Here is a 12705-nt window from a genome sequence, read left to right on the forward strand (position 1 = left end):
TAAACACACATCGAAGATGATTCGACACTAAACCGGAAACTTTGAAAACTTTTGGGAAAACTTAAAAAATTTCATCATGAAGCAGGGTCACACGCCCGTATGGACAAATGCTAGGCTATGTTCCAAGCCATTTTGCCACCCTCACAACACATGCACACTTACATATCTCAATGGCATCCAACATGGCATAAATGAACACTTAATAATCGTAAATATAGCTTATGCATGACATTCTCATAACAACTTACGCATACATAAGGCATCATACTTTATCAAGATTAATCATAACAACTTTCATACCGAGATTATCATTAATACATTTTCACATTTCACACTTATGCTATAATCTATCCATAAGCCAATTATGACAAAATCAATCATCGAGTACTTAAGTCGTATGCACACAGTCATTCATATCAAACAAGATGATCACACCATAAAACATTGGCAAATACACATGAATAATCATATGATCAGCATAAGCCATCATTCATGGTTATATATAAATTAGACTATAACTATTATAGGCCAACACATTTGGCCACATTAGCATTGACATAATTACAAATATAGAGCCCCTATACATTCCATAGACTTAAGTATTTGAATACTTATACCCCAAACGATAGCTTGATAGTGTGATTGAATCTCCGGCGATCTCCAACCTGAGCTAGCTATATAAACCTATAAGAGATGAAAAGGGAGGGGGTAAGCTATAAAGCTTAGTAAGTTCATATGAAAATAATAAGCAATTTATTAATATGCTTTTGCCAAATTCTTACAACATGTTCTCAAGGTATCACAATTATAATTGCATATTATTCTACTATTTGTTCAAATTCCAGTCAAGCTGTCTACTTGAGTCATAGTCATTAAATTATTTATTTTATAGTTATGGAGCTCCAAATTAAGATCCGTTAATTTTACCTGAAACTAGACTCACATATCTTATTACCATAAAATTCAAAAAAATTTTGGTTTAGCTAATGAGTACAGTTTATTTTTCAAATTTACCCCTTTTTTGCTGTCTGAAAGTTCCGACCCCTCTTCACTAAAAATTAATTATATCCTCATACAGTATTCGAATGATGTTCCTGTTTATTTATTTAGAAAATAGACTCATAAAATAATCTAAGAATATAAACTATAACCCATAATTATTTTTTTACAATTTTTAATTATTTTTCAAAATCAAAACAGGGGATTCCGAGATCATTCTGACCCTATCTCACGAAAATTCAAATATCTCATAATCTGAAATTTTTTGTGTACACCGTTTCTTCTATGTAAAAATAGACTCAATAAGATCTAATTTCATATTTTATTCATCCTCAAACTCGATTTCCAAAATTTTTGGTGAATTTACAAAGTTGGACTACAGCTACTGTCCAAAACAGTTTTAGTACAAAAATGATGATAACTAAGCTCATCACACCTTCACCAATCATTTCCACCATCATGGTATAAATACATATTTATACAATACAAACATGGACCCATAATCACAAGGTCATCACAAAATCATTCTTATAAACATGACTTATTTACTTCGTTACAAAGATGCATCATAACTCATGTACATATCTGTACCGATCCTTACCATTTCATACATACACGTAATGCCGTTGCATCTTCGATGTCTCGTCCGCTAAGTGCCATACTCAATATCTCGTACACCAAGTTCCATTCTTAATATTTTTCACACTAAGTGCCATATACATATATAGCCAAAGCTATCTCCAATCACACACCAAGTGCCACATTTAGCCGAAGTTATTTCGAACCGCACAGTAAGTGCCATTTTTTTTAAGTCGATATTTCGTTAAACATAACAATAGTCGCGTATATAAAATTTATATAATATCAAAGTATTAAAATCATAAATTTAACAATGCTTATTACATACAAACTTACCTCGATCGTTAAAATGATGGAACGGATCAATTAGTCCGATACTTTGTTTTTTCCTCGTTCTAGATCCAATTCTTGATTATCTCAATCAATAAAATATCAAAATTTACTTATTTAATCCAAATTTCATTCAATTTAACACAATTTACATATTTTGGTAAAATTACAATTTGCCCTTATTATTTCATATTTTTGCAATTTAGTCTTTATCACTTAAAATCACAATTTCATGAAATTAAACACAAAGCCAAGCTAGCCAAAATTTTCATATATTACTATCAGCCCATATTTTCAATTTATTTCACATTTTAACCACTAAATTTCCACCTTATATAATTTGGTCCAAAATTGACATTTTTACTCAAAATCACTTTATAAAACTTGTTAATCTAACAACAATGATTTATTTTCCATCATCAACACTAAAAAACATCAAGCTATCATCAATGGAAACTCATAAATTCACCAAAAAATTCAGAAATTAGGGTACGGGCTAGCTAGAACACGAAGCAATGATCACAAAAACATAAAAATCATAAAAAACTAAGCTCAAAACACTTACAAATTTAGCCATGAAGATGGCGAACCCTAAAACACAACCATGGCTATTTCTTTTCTTTGTATTCGGTGGAAGATGAAGAAATATAACATGGTTTTGGCTTTTATTTTATTTATTATTAACTTTAATTACCTATTTACCTTTTTACCCTTTAAAAATATTTCTAAATACACCAAATGCCACTCCACTAACCTCCACAATCTCATAAATGGACTATTTACTACATAAGGACCTTCTCTGTTTAATTCCATTGCCATTTAATACTTTTAACTTATAGAATTCAACTTTTACGCTTTACGCGATTTAGTCCTTTTTACTGAATTAACCACTCAAACAGTAAAATTTCTTTACAAAATTTTCACATGAAGATTATATCATACTGTAAACCCTATTAAAATAAAAGAATAAGTATTTTTGACTTCGAATTTATGACTGTTCTGATCTGACCCAAAAACGGGCTGTTACAACCTCACCCTAAGAGGTACCTTGACAGATGTTGAATAATGCGTGCTTTTGGATAATATTTGAGAAAAGATAAAGTCACCAACGTACTAGAACTTTGTGACACCTCACACCTGACCCTACTATAGGGTTCGAATATGAGACACCACATTTGTTGCTGGAGCAACTTGGATTGACTTATTCTCAAAATATAACAAGGATATCAAATACAAAACCATCCATAAAAACACATTTACATTGATTAAAACCATTGTTAAGTCATTGAAAAAATAATAATAACATTCCAAAATAGTTCCTAGGTGTTCAGAGGTGATCGAGACCAAGTATGGGTCTTTACGGGTTGAAAGAACTCAAACTAGGGAAAAAAATACTATTCTGACCCACTTGTAGCGGTACAACCATATACTTCTAATGATACAAGTCACTAGTACTGTACACTTTTTCTTACTAACTTACTTGTACTGATACAACTAACGACTTGTATCAAAACAACTTTGATTGGACTCGAAATCACCCAAAAAATCACCTATTTTAAGCCTAAACATTATCAAAACAAATCTATGACTTTTGGAATTCAAAATTCATATTATAAACATCAGTCATTCTCACCTAGCGCATTCAAACATTATGGATACTAACATGATCATAGTTACCAAACTTAAACATCAAAATTAGCTTACTTGACATGAAAACAACACATAATTCATTGCATAAACATCATATAATGATCATGGTATACTAACACAACCACATATTCACACATATATACATACTTAACTTAGGTTACAATATCTTCAAAGACATTTATCCAAAACTAACAAAATAGACTCCAACAACTACCATTATCACTAGGTACATGCCAACTCAAGTTAATATTCAAAAGATTATGCAAACACTGCTGAACTGATATGTGAGTCTATATTCCATCGATCTACTAAAGTCAAAGAGAATCATTTCCTATGTATGGAAACTAACAAATCCTCATGCTGAGCAAAGAAGCTCAAAGGTGCAAACATAATTTGATAACAATGCATATACCAATTAAGTAAATAAACATACTATTAATAAATATTACAATTTCACAATACTATATTTTAGCGCTTTCTCATATTTATCATAATCCAACTTATGCCTCGTATAATAACATATGAATATGCCATCGGGGCCGTAGCTAGCACCCATGCATTGTCTTTCACATGCTGTTCGAGTTTCACAATCGATATCATATAACAAGTAGTCTGGTTTCCATTTTCATAGTTATATCACATCTCCTTTATATATTTTATAACATGACATAATCGTATTACCACCCCTATTAATCAAATATGGACTCAAGATGAGATACGCGAATTAATCCACCAAAACACTTGAAGTGCACCCAATGTTTATTAGTAGGGTCTTACAGACACCTAGTGCTTTGGAGAACTACTGAAGTAATAGGCATCCGACGCTAAAGTCTATATACACCAAGTGCTCGTTGATATGTACCAAGGCAATATGTGTCCAACACTCATCGGTTTATAACCAAAGCAATATGCATTTGATTATAAAGCATCTCTGTACAACGAATCTTATGGCATGTCAACTATAACCATAACTTTATCCGAGACCATATAATAAGGCAAATATAAAACCAATATATATGCTTACACATATCATTTAACCATTTATTCCCAGTTTCATATAGTATTCATTTCATTTATCTATTTCTCATAATTTTACATCATATCACAACATTAATTCATACGCATACATATTCACAACATTTCGACAAACCATCAAGTCACAAGGTGTACTTACCAATCATCAAACAGAACACTGTTATTACCTTATTTAGTTTACTACTTAATAGGCTATGAATTGAAATAAATTTGTGAAAGGGGCTACTCGTCTTTCACATTCTCTTTTCCTTTTGCCTTAGGAGTTCCAGCATTGACTTTAGCTATGTTCGATTATTTGGATATGAAAAAGGTATTAGTTGGCATTCAATAATTGTTGGATCTAATGTCCTAAGTGTATTATATTCATTTGTACACTTGTAATATTTTCAAACAGATTGGTGATAACTTTTGAAAAGAGTTACACTTCAAGTCTCTAGATTGTATTAATTGTTTTTAATTAAGTAAATATGTTTGCATTTTAAGATATTTTTAGAGCATTGCATAACAAGGCTTGGATTGTGCTATAAATGTTATTATTTTTTACTTCTATTATTTAGGAAGAAAGGTGTTGGTTGTGGTTAGCAATAGGTGTAGGATAAAGAAGAGAAGAGAAAAAAGAGTAGGAAAATGAAGGAAGTGAAATATTGCCATGATAAAATGTCAGTTAGATTGCCAGCAAGAATGCCATGGCAATTCCAGAAAGATGATGTAGCACTCAGTCCACGCCACTCTCAGCTAGTTGTACTTGTAACAGATAAACCACCCTGAAAAGGAGGAAGTAAAAGGTGTGTGTTGAGAGGGAGGGACCTAAGCTATAAAGAAGGAAAAAGAAAAGAGAAAAAGAAGAATACGGGGGTGGGGAGTGAGAAAAATAATTAGAAAATAGTTTTTTTCTCTGCATTAGGTTCTCAAGAAAAATCTCAAAGAAAGAGAGGAGAGGATAGTAGTTTACAGAGCAGAAGAATTACAGACATAAGGAATGGGAAGAAAAATCTGCCTTGGGTTTTGCATCAAATCTCATTATTAGAGTGAAAGCTAGAGTAGCAAAATCTTCCTGCATTTTTTCCTTTATTTTCTAATTTGAACTTTGTGATTCGTGAACTTAAACAATGATGTTGAATGGTTTTGTTATGGATTTGAATGTTCAACCCATAAGCTAAATATCATTAGGTTAGAATTATTTGGGTGAATTTTTATTATCTGTAATGCCCATGGTTTGATTTTGAGTAGAATACTATTTCATTCGATTTGTGATTATTTTAAATGCATGCATGCAAGCTTTAGACATAGATGACTGTATGGTATATTATTAGATCTAATTTAATTCTGGAAAGATTAAATTGATTGGATTATAATCAGTTGATACAGGCAAATATTCGAAAGAATATTTGCAACACTCTAGACGTAGAAGTTGCGATCTGTACAAGGAAAGGAAGAAAGATCTGGATGTCATTCTTGAGTTCTATAGACATACAAAAATTCAGAATGATAACTCAAATTTTGGCTTTCGAAAGAAGCAGGCTTCAGTAGTGAGTCCCTAAGTAGTAGAATGGTCAAGATTTTGCCATGGTGTTATACTGATATAACAATAAGCCTGAGCAATTCCAACCTTTATCATTCAATAGTACAAACTCTTTCCCAATTTTTCTTTTAGAATTATCACAACATTTTAATTGCCTTAGCATATTGTCATTCATAATTGATTTTATTGATCCATTCATTAAATCTCTTTATCAATTTATCATATGTTTCTTTTGCACAACTTAATTAGTCAGCTTCATAGTATTAGTATAACCACTTATTTTAATCAATTCTGATTCCTGTAGAGATGATACTCATCACTTTATTAATTTATTCGACGTTTATACTTGTACATTCGCATTACAGATTCACACGTGACAAGTTTTTGGCGTCGTTTCCGAGGATTGACAATTTTGGTGAATTTTTTTTTGTGTTATTACCTTTTTAATTTTATTAGTTTAGCTTAATTAGTTGTGATTTTTTTTTTCAGGATTTTTGTTGGTCATGAGTAAATATATTTCAACAATTGAAGAGTATTCTTTTGATCTAGAAATTGAGAGAACCTTGAGAAGAAGGAGAAAAGAATTGCGTGAAATGGAAAGAATTAGAAATGATCAGGTTAGAGAAGAGCCATTGCATCAGGAAGAAAGGGATGTTGATATTCCTCGAATAATAGATGACAAAAACAGAACCATCAGAGAACAAGTAGTGCCAATTTTAGATGATTTGAATCGATGAATAGTCAAGCCGCATATTTAGGCTTAACATTTCGAGTTAAAGCCAGTGATGTTTCAAATGTTACAAACTGTAGTGTAGTTTAGTGGATTGCCTACTAAGGATCCATGGTTGCACTCAAGACTATTTTTAGAAGTCTGTGATTCATTTAGGTAGCAGGGTATTCTTGAAGATGCCCTGAAGCTAAAGTTATTCCCTTATTCATTGCAAGATTATGCCAGAGCATGGTTAAATGCATTACCGTTAGGTATGGTGGCATCTTGGAATGAACTTTGTTAGAGGTTTCTATTCAGATATAATCCTCCGAACATGAATGCCAAACTGAGGAACGATATTATGTCCTTTCGGCAATCTAAGGATGAAACATTATATGAAGCATAGGAGCAATTCAAGGAGTTAATTAGAAAATGCCCGATGCATGGTTTTCAATATTGGACACAAATGGAAATGTTTTACAGTGGACTGAATGCGCATACAATGACGGTGGTTGACACATCTATCAATGGAAATTTGCTCGATAAATCATATAATGAAGCATATGAAATTCTAGAGAGGATAGAAAACAACGATTATCGGTACCACTCTACTAGAGTAAGGACTAGCAGAAGAGTTTCTGGGGCAATGGAACTTGATGTGATTACTCCCCTAACAGCTTAGGTATCATCTTTAACGAATATGATTAAAACACTAAAAAGACTAGCTACAGTGCAAAAAATAAAACCAGCTAAGTTAGCATGTGTTTACTATAGAGAAGATCATGGTTTTGATAAATGCCCGTCGAATCTATCCTCAGTTGGAGAGAAAGCAACATGTTTTATTATATGGGAAATTTTAATCGCAGCAATAACAACCCAAATTCCAAAGTGGAAGCAACATCCCAACTTCAATTGGAGTAATCTAGGGGTGGGAAATTCTAGTAATGACATTCGACAAAATGTTGCGGGTGCACCACCTGGATATAATTAACCCATGCCACAAAAAAATGTTCAGCAAAATTCAGCTTCGAGTTCTTCATCGATGGAAGATTTATTAAAGGGATACATGGCCAAGAATGATGCTATCATTCAAAGTCAAGCTGCTTCTTTAAGAGCTTTAGAGAATCAAGTGGGGCAAATTGACAAAGCATTAAGCTCAAGACTGCAAGGAGCATTACCTAGTGATACCAAAAATTCACGATCTTAAGAAAAGGAACAATGTAAAGTTATTTGCTCAGAAGTGGTACACAACTATCAGGAGTTGTTAATGACACCAATATTGAAGAAAGTAGTTCAAATTCCAAAAATAAGAATAATTCAGAACCACTAGTGGAGTAGGATTTAAAAGGAAATAGTAACTAGAAAAATGTTGCAGTAGGTTCACCTTGTATTGTTAATAAAAATGCCACAACAAAACAACCTCAACAAATGGAAGGAAGGCCACCACCACCTTTTCCTCAGTGTTTCAAAAAATCTAAGAAAGATTTTCAATTCAAGAAATTCTTGGATGTCCTGAAGTAATTACATATCAACATACGTTGGTGGAAGCATTGGAACAAATGCCTAATTATGTGAAATTCAGGAAGGATACTTATCAAAGAAGAGCATTTTAGGGGAGTTTGAAACTGTTGTTCTCACTGAAGGATGCACATCAATGCTTCGAAAAAAATTGCCACCAAAGCTAAAGGATCCAAATAATTTTACTATACCTTGCTCTATTGGAAACCATTATGTTGGAAAAGCATTATGCAATTTAGGTGCTAGTATAAATCTAATGCCTACGTGTGTTTTCAGGAAGCTGAGAATAGGGCAAGTGAGACCTACAACTGTTACTTTGTAATTAGATGGTCGTTCATATGCACATCCAGAAGGTAAAATAAAATACGTGTTGATAAGAGTTGAAAAACTTATTTTTCCAGCAGATTTTATTATTCTAGAATGTGAGACTGATAAAGAGGTACCAATCATACTTGGGAAACCTTTTCTAAAAATTGGTAGAATATTAATTGATGTACAAAAAAGTGAATTAACTATAAGAGTTAATGATAAGCAGACAACTTTTAATGTTTTTGATGCTATGAAGTGTACAGATACAGATGAAGAATGTCACGCTGTGGAGATTGTTGACATAATAGCTCAGGAAGAATTTGTAGGGTTTTATCTCAATAATTATAATGATGATGCAGATTCAATTGAGTTAATTGAAGCAAAAATGATCGAAGAGCTTGGTGAATTGATTGAAGTTAAGCAAATCGAGAATGGATCAAGGAGAAGTTTCGAACCATTAAATTTATCGGACTATTTTTTAAACTTCCTTAGCCATTTATAGAAGATCCTCTTATGTTGCAATTGAAGCCTTTGCCAGCACATCTGAAGTATGCTTACTTGGGAGATAACAACACATTGCCAGTAATTATTTCTGTGACATTGACATTAGATCAAGAAGCTCAATTACTGAAAGTTTTAAAGGAATCTAAGAAATCATTGGGATAGACGATTATGGATATCAAAGGAATCAGTCCAACAATTTGTATGCACAAGATATTACTAGAGGATTGCCATGGCAAATCTATCGAGCAGCAGAGAAGACTGAATCCCATTATGAAGGAAGTTGTCAAAAAACAGATTATCAAATGGTTAGATGCTGGAATCATATACCCAATTTCGTATAGTTCATAGGTGAACCCTGTTCAATGTGTATCTAAAAAGGGGGTGTCACCGTTGTAAGCAATGATAACAACGAACTCATTCCTACTCATACTGTTATAGGATGGAGGGTTTATATGGACTATCAAAAACTCAAAAAAGTAACAAGGAAGGACCATTTTCCTCTGCCATTTATCAACCAGATGTTAGATAGATTAGCAGGGAAAGCTTTCTATTATTTTCTTGATGGTTATTCGGGGTATAACCAGATTGCCATAACTCATATGATCAAGAGAAGACCATAGTCACATGTTCTTATAGAACTTTTGTGTTCCAACGAATACCGTTTAGATTATGCAATGCCCTACAACATTTCAGCGTTGCATGATGGCAATATTTTCAGACATGGTGGAGACATTTTTAGAAGTTTTTATGGATGACTTCTCGGTGTTTGGTGATACTTTTGAAAATTGTCTAAAAAATCTAGAGTTAGTTCTTTGTTGGTGTAAAGAAACTAACCTTGTTCTCAATTGGGAGAAGTGCCACTTCATGGTCTGTGAAGGCATTGTTCTGGGACATATAATTTTACAGTAAGGGATTTCCTTAGACAAAGCAAAAATTGAAGTTATTGAGAAATTTCCACCACCCTACACAGTTAAAGGCATTCACAGTTTTTTTGGCCATCCAGGGTCTTATCAATGATTCATCAAAGATTTTTCAAAAATATCGAAACCCATGTGTACATTGTTAGAACACAACAGAGCTTTCAATTTCGATGAGCAATGCTTACAAGCATTTAAGGAGTTGAAAAAGCGGTTAGTCACAGCACCAATAGTCATAGCACCATATTGGACTTTACATTTTGAAATTATGTGTGATGCCAGTGATTTTTCTGTAGAGGCAGCACTTGGGAAAAGAAAGGACAAGGTATTTCATGCTATCTACTATGCAATTCATACGTTGGCTGATTCACAGCTACATTATACTGCCACTCAGAAGGAGCTGTTAGCTGTGGTATTTACCTTCGATAAATTTAGAGCTTATTTAGTAGGCACCAAAGTTACGGTTTATATGAACCACTCTGCTATTAAATACTTGGTGACTAAGAAAGACATCAAGCCAAGATTAATTTGATGGATACTACTATTGCAAGAATTTGATCTAGAAATTAGAGATAGGAAAGGCACAGAAAATCAAGTGGCTGATCACTTGTCTCGAATTGAAGTAGGAAAAGAGGATGGTAGTATTCAGCGTAATCAAGATGATTTCCCAAATGAGCAACTGTTAGTTTCCATGGCTTTACTGTGGTATGCTGATATAGTAAATTTTTTGGTTAGTGGATTGCTGCCGTCTAACTTCTCAAATCAAATATGGAAAAAAATTTTCCATGATGCCAAGCACTATTATTGGGAAAAGCCATTTTTATTCAAACATTATGCATACCAGATAATTCGGAGGTGTGTTCCAGATGACAAGTGTAACACCTCTAACTTGTATCAGTCGTCGGACTAGGGTTAAGAGGCATTACTAGACAAATCAAAATATTTTATAATCAAATCATAAACAAATTCAACACAAATAGCATCATAATCAAATATCATCATAGAGTTCCTTTCTTAGGTCAACAAGACCTTAAACATGTTTTAGAAAGAGGTCAGGACTAAACTGAGCAGATACAAAAATTTTCAAAACTTAAACAATTTCTCTAAGTTACAGAGCTCACACACCCATGTGAACAGGCCGTCTTCCTTACACGACATTAGACACGCCTGTGTGTCTAGGCTGTGGCGAAACAGAGCATACATACTGACTTGTCCACACGGCCACAAGACAAGCCCATGTGCCTACCCGTGTGCCACACACTACCGATAGACATGCCCGTGTGTCTAAGCCGTGGAAAAACTGTAATGTATACTGACTTTAAATCGTAGGGTACCCCAGGGAACACATGACTATGTAACATGACCATGTGTCTCACATGGTTGAGACACACACCCGTGTCTCTGCCCGTGTGGACAAAAAAAAGGCTATTTACAAAGCCAATTTGCCACCCATTTTGGGTCATCCCTACAAGCATACAACCAAGCACATTTCATGTCCTAAAGGAAACCAAAAACATACTAAATCATGCACAAATTGACCCATGATATCATCATTCATTCCTATATAAAAATCCAACTCAAACATACCAATTCAAAGTACAAATTTTATATCAAAAGCATATGATTCATACACCATATTAGTCCATTTCAATTCATAGCATTTCACATCATATTAACTTCCCGAATCAATCATGAAACTTACCAAAATTGACCATTTCATTTGGTCATTCAAGAACGTATCAAAACATACCATTTTTTAACACAAAACATATACCAAAATTCATTCATAATTTAATCCATATCCAAGCCATATCACATGGCTAGATATACATATCTCAAAACAAATTCAAATTTTTCTAGACTATATACATGCCATACTTTGATATATACATTTTCAAAAGGTACTAAAATTAAGTTTGATAGTGTGGTGATGATTCTCAACAATCCCTAAGCCTCCAGTAGCTTCGATATCTAAAACACAATGCAAACACACACAAAGTAAGCTTTCAAAAGCTTAGTAAGCCATATACAAATAAACTCATCACATAGCATATTTCTAAACCATTTCATCCATGTAGTTCATAGAAAAATATAACCACATATCTATAATTCTTATATAGCTCAATTATTCATAATTCAACTACATATGCACATCTCATTCTCAAATAACTCATACATATTTCATATGTCCACATATATACATATGCTTACCTTTCATTCTCAAACTTAATATACATTTCAAACATACCTGAATCAGATACAAGTTCACATAGTCATTCATTTTCTCAGTATGCCCGTTGAACTGTTTAGAATCAAATAGGATACATGGATAGCTCGAAAAGCTCGTACAATGCCAACATCCTAGACGTGGTCTTACATGTAATCAAATATCAATGCCACTGTCCCAGACAAGGTCTTACACGAAATCAAATACGATGCCGATGTCCCAGCCATGGTCTTACACGTAAATCTCAAATCGATACCAATGTCCCAGACGTGGTCTTACACGAAATCACATATCGGAAGTCCTATGTCATGACATATGTATCCCAACTATTCCTATGGTTCGTACGAGACTTTTTGGATGTCGTCGCATTATTGGAACTTTCTCGAATTTCACATATTTCGCTCTC

General features: G+C 33.4%; 1 non-coding gene across 1 annotated transcript; it reads right to left on the reverse strand.

Moving 5' to 3' along the window:
* Positions 1-7167: 7167 nt before the first annotated feature.
* Positions 7168-7274, reverse strand: LOC128281856 (small nucleolar RNA R71). Its single transcript, XR_008272134.1, has one exon. It is a non-coding gene; the product is annotated as a small nucleolar RNA R71 (small nucleolar RNA).
* Positions 7275-12705: the final 5431 nt, after the last annotated feature.

Source organism: Gossypium arboreum, chromosome 1, assembly GCF_025698485.1.
Source record: "Gossypium arboreum isolate Shixiya-1 chromosome 1, ASM2569848v2, whole genome shotgun sequence".
NCBI classification, from domain to species: Eukaryota; Viridiplantae; Streptophyta; class Magnoliopsida; order Malvales; family Malvaceae; genus Gossypium; species Gossypium arboreum.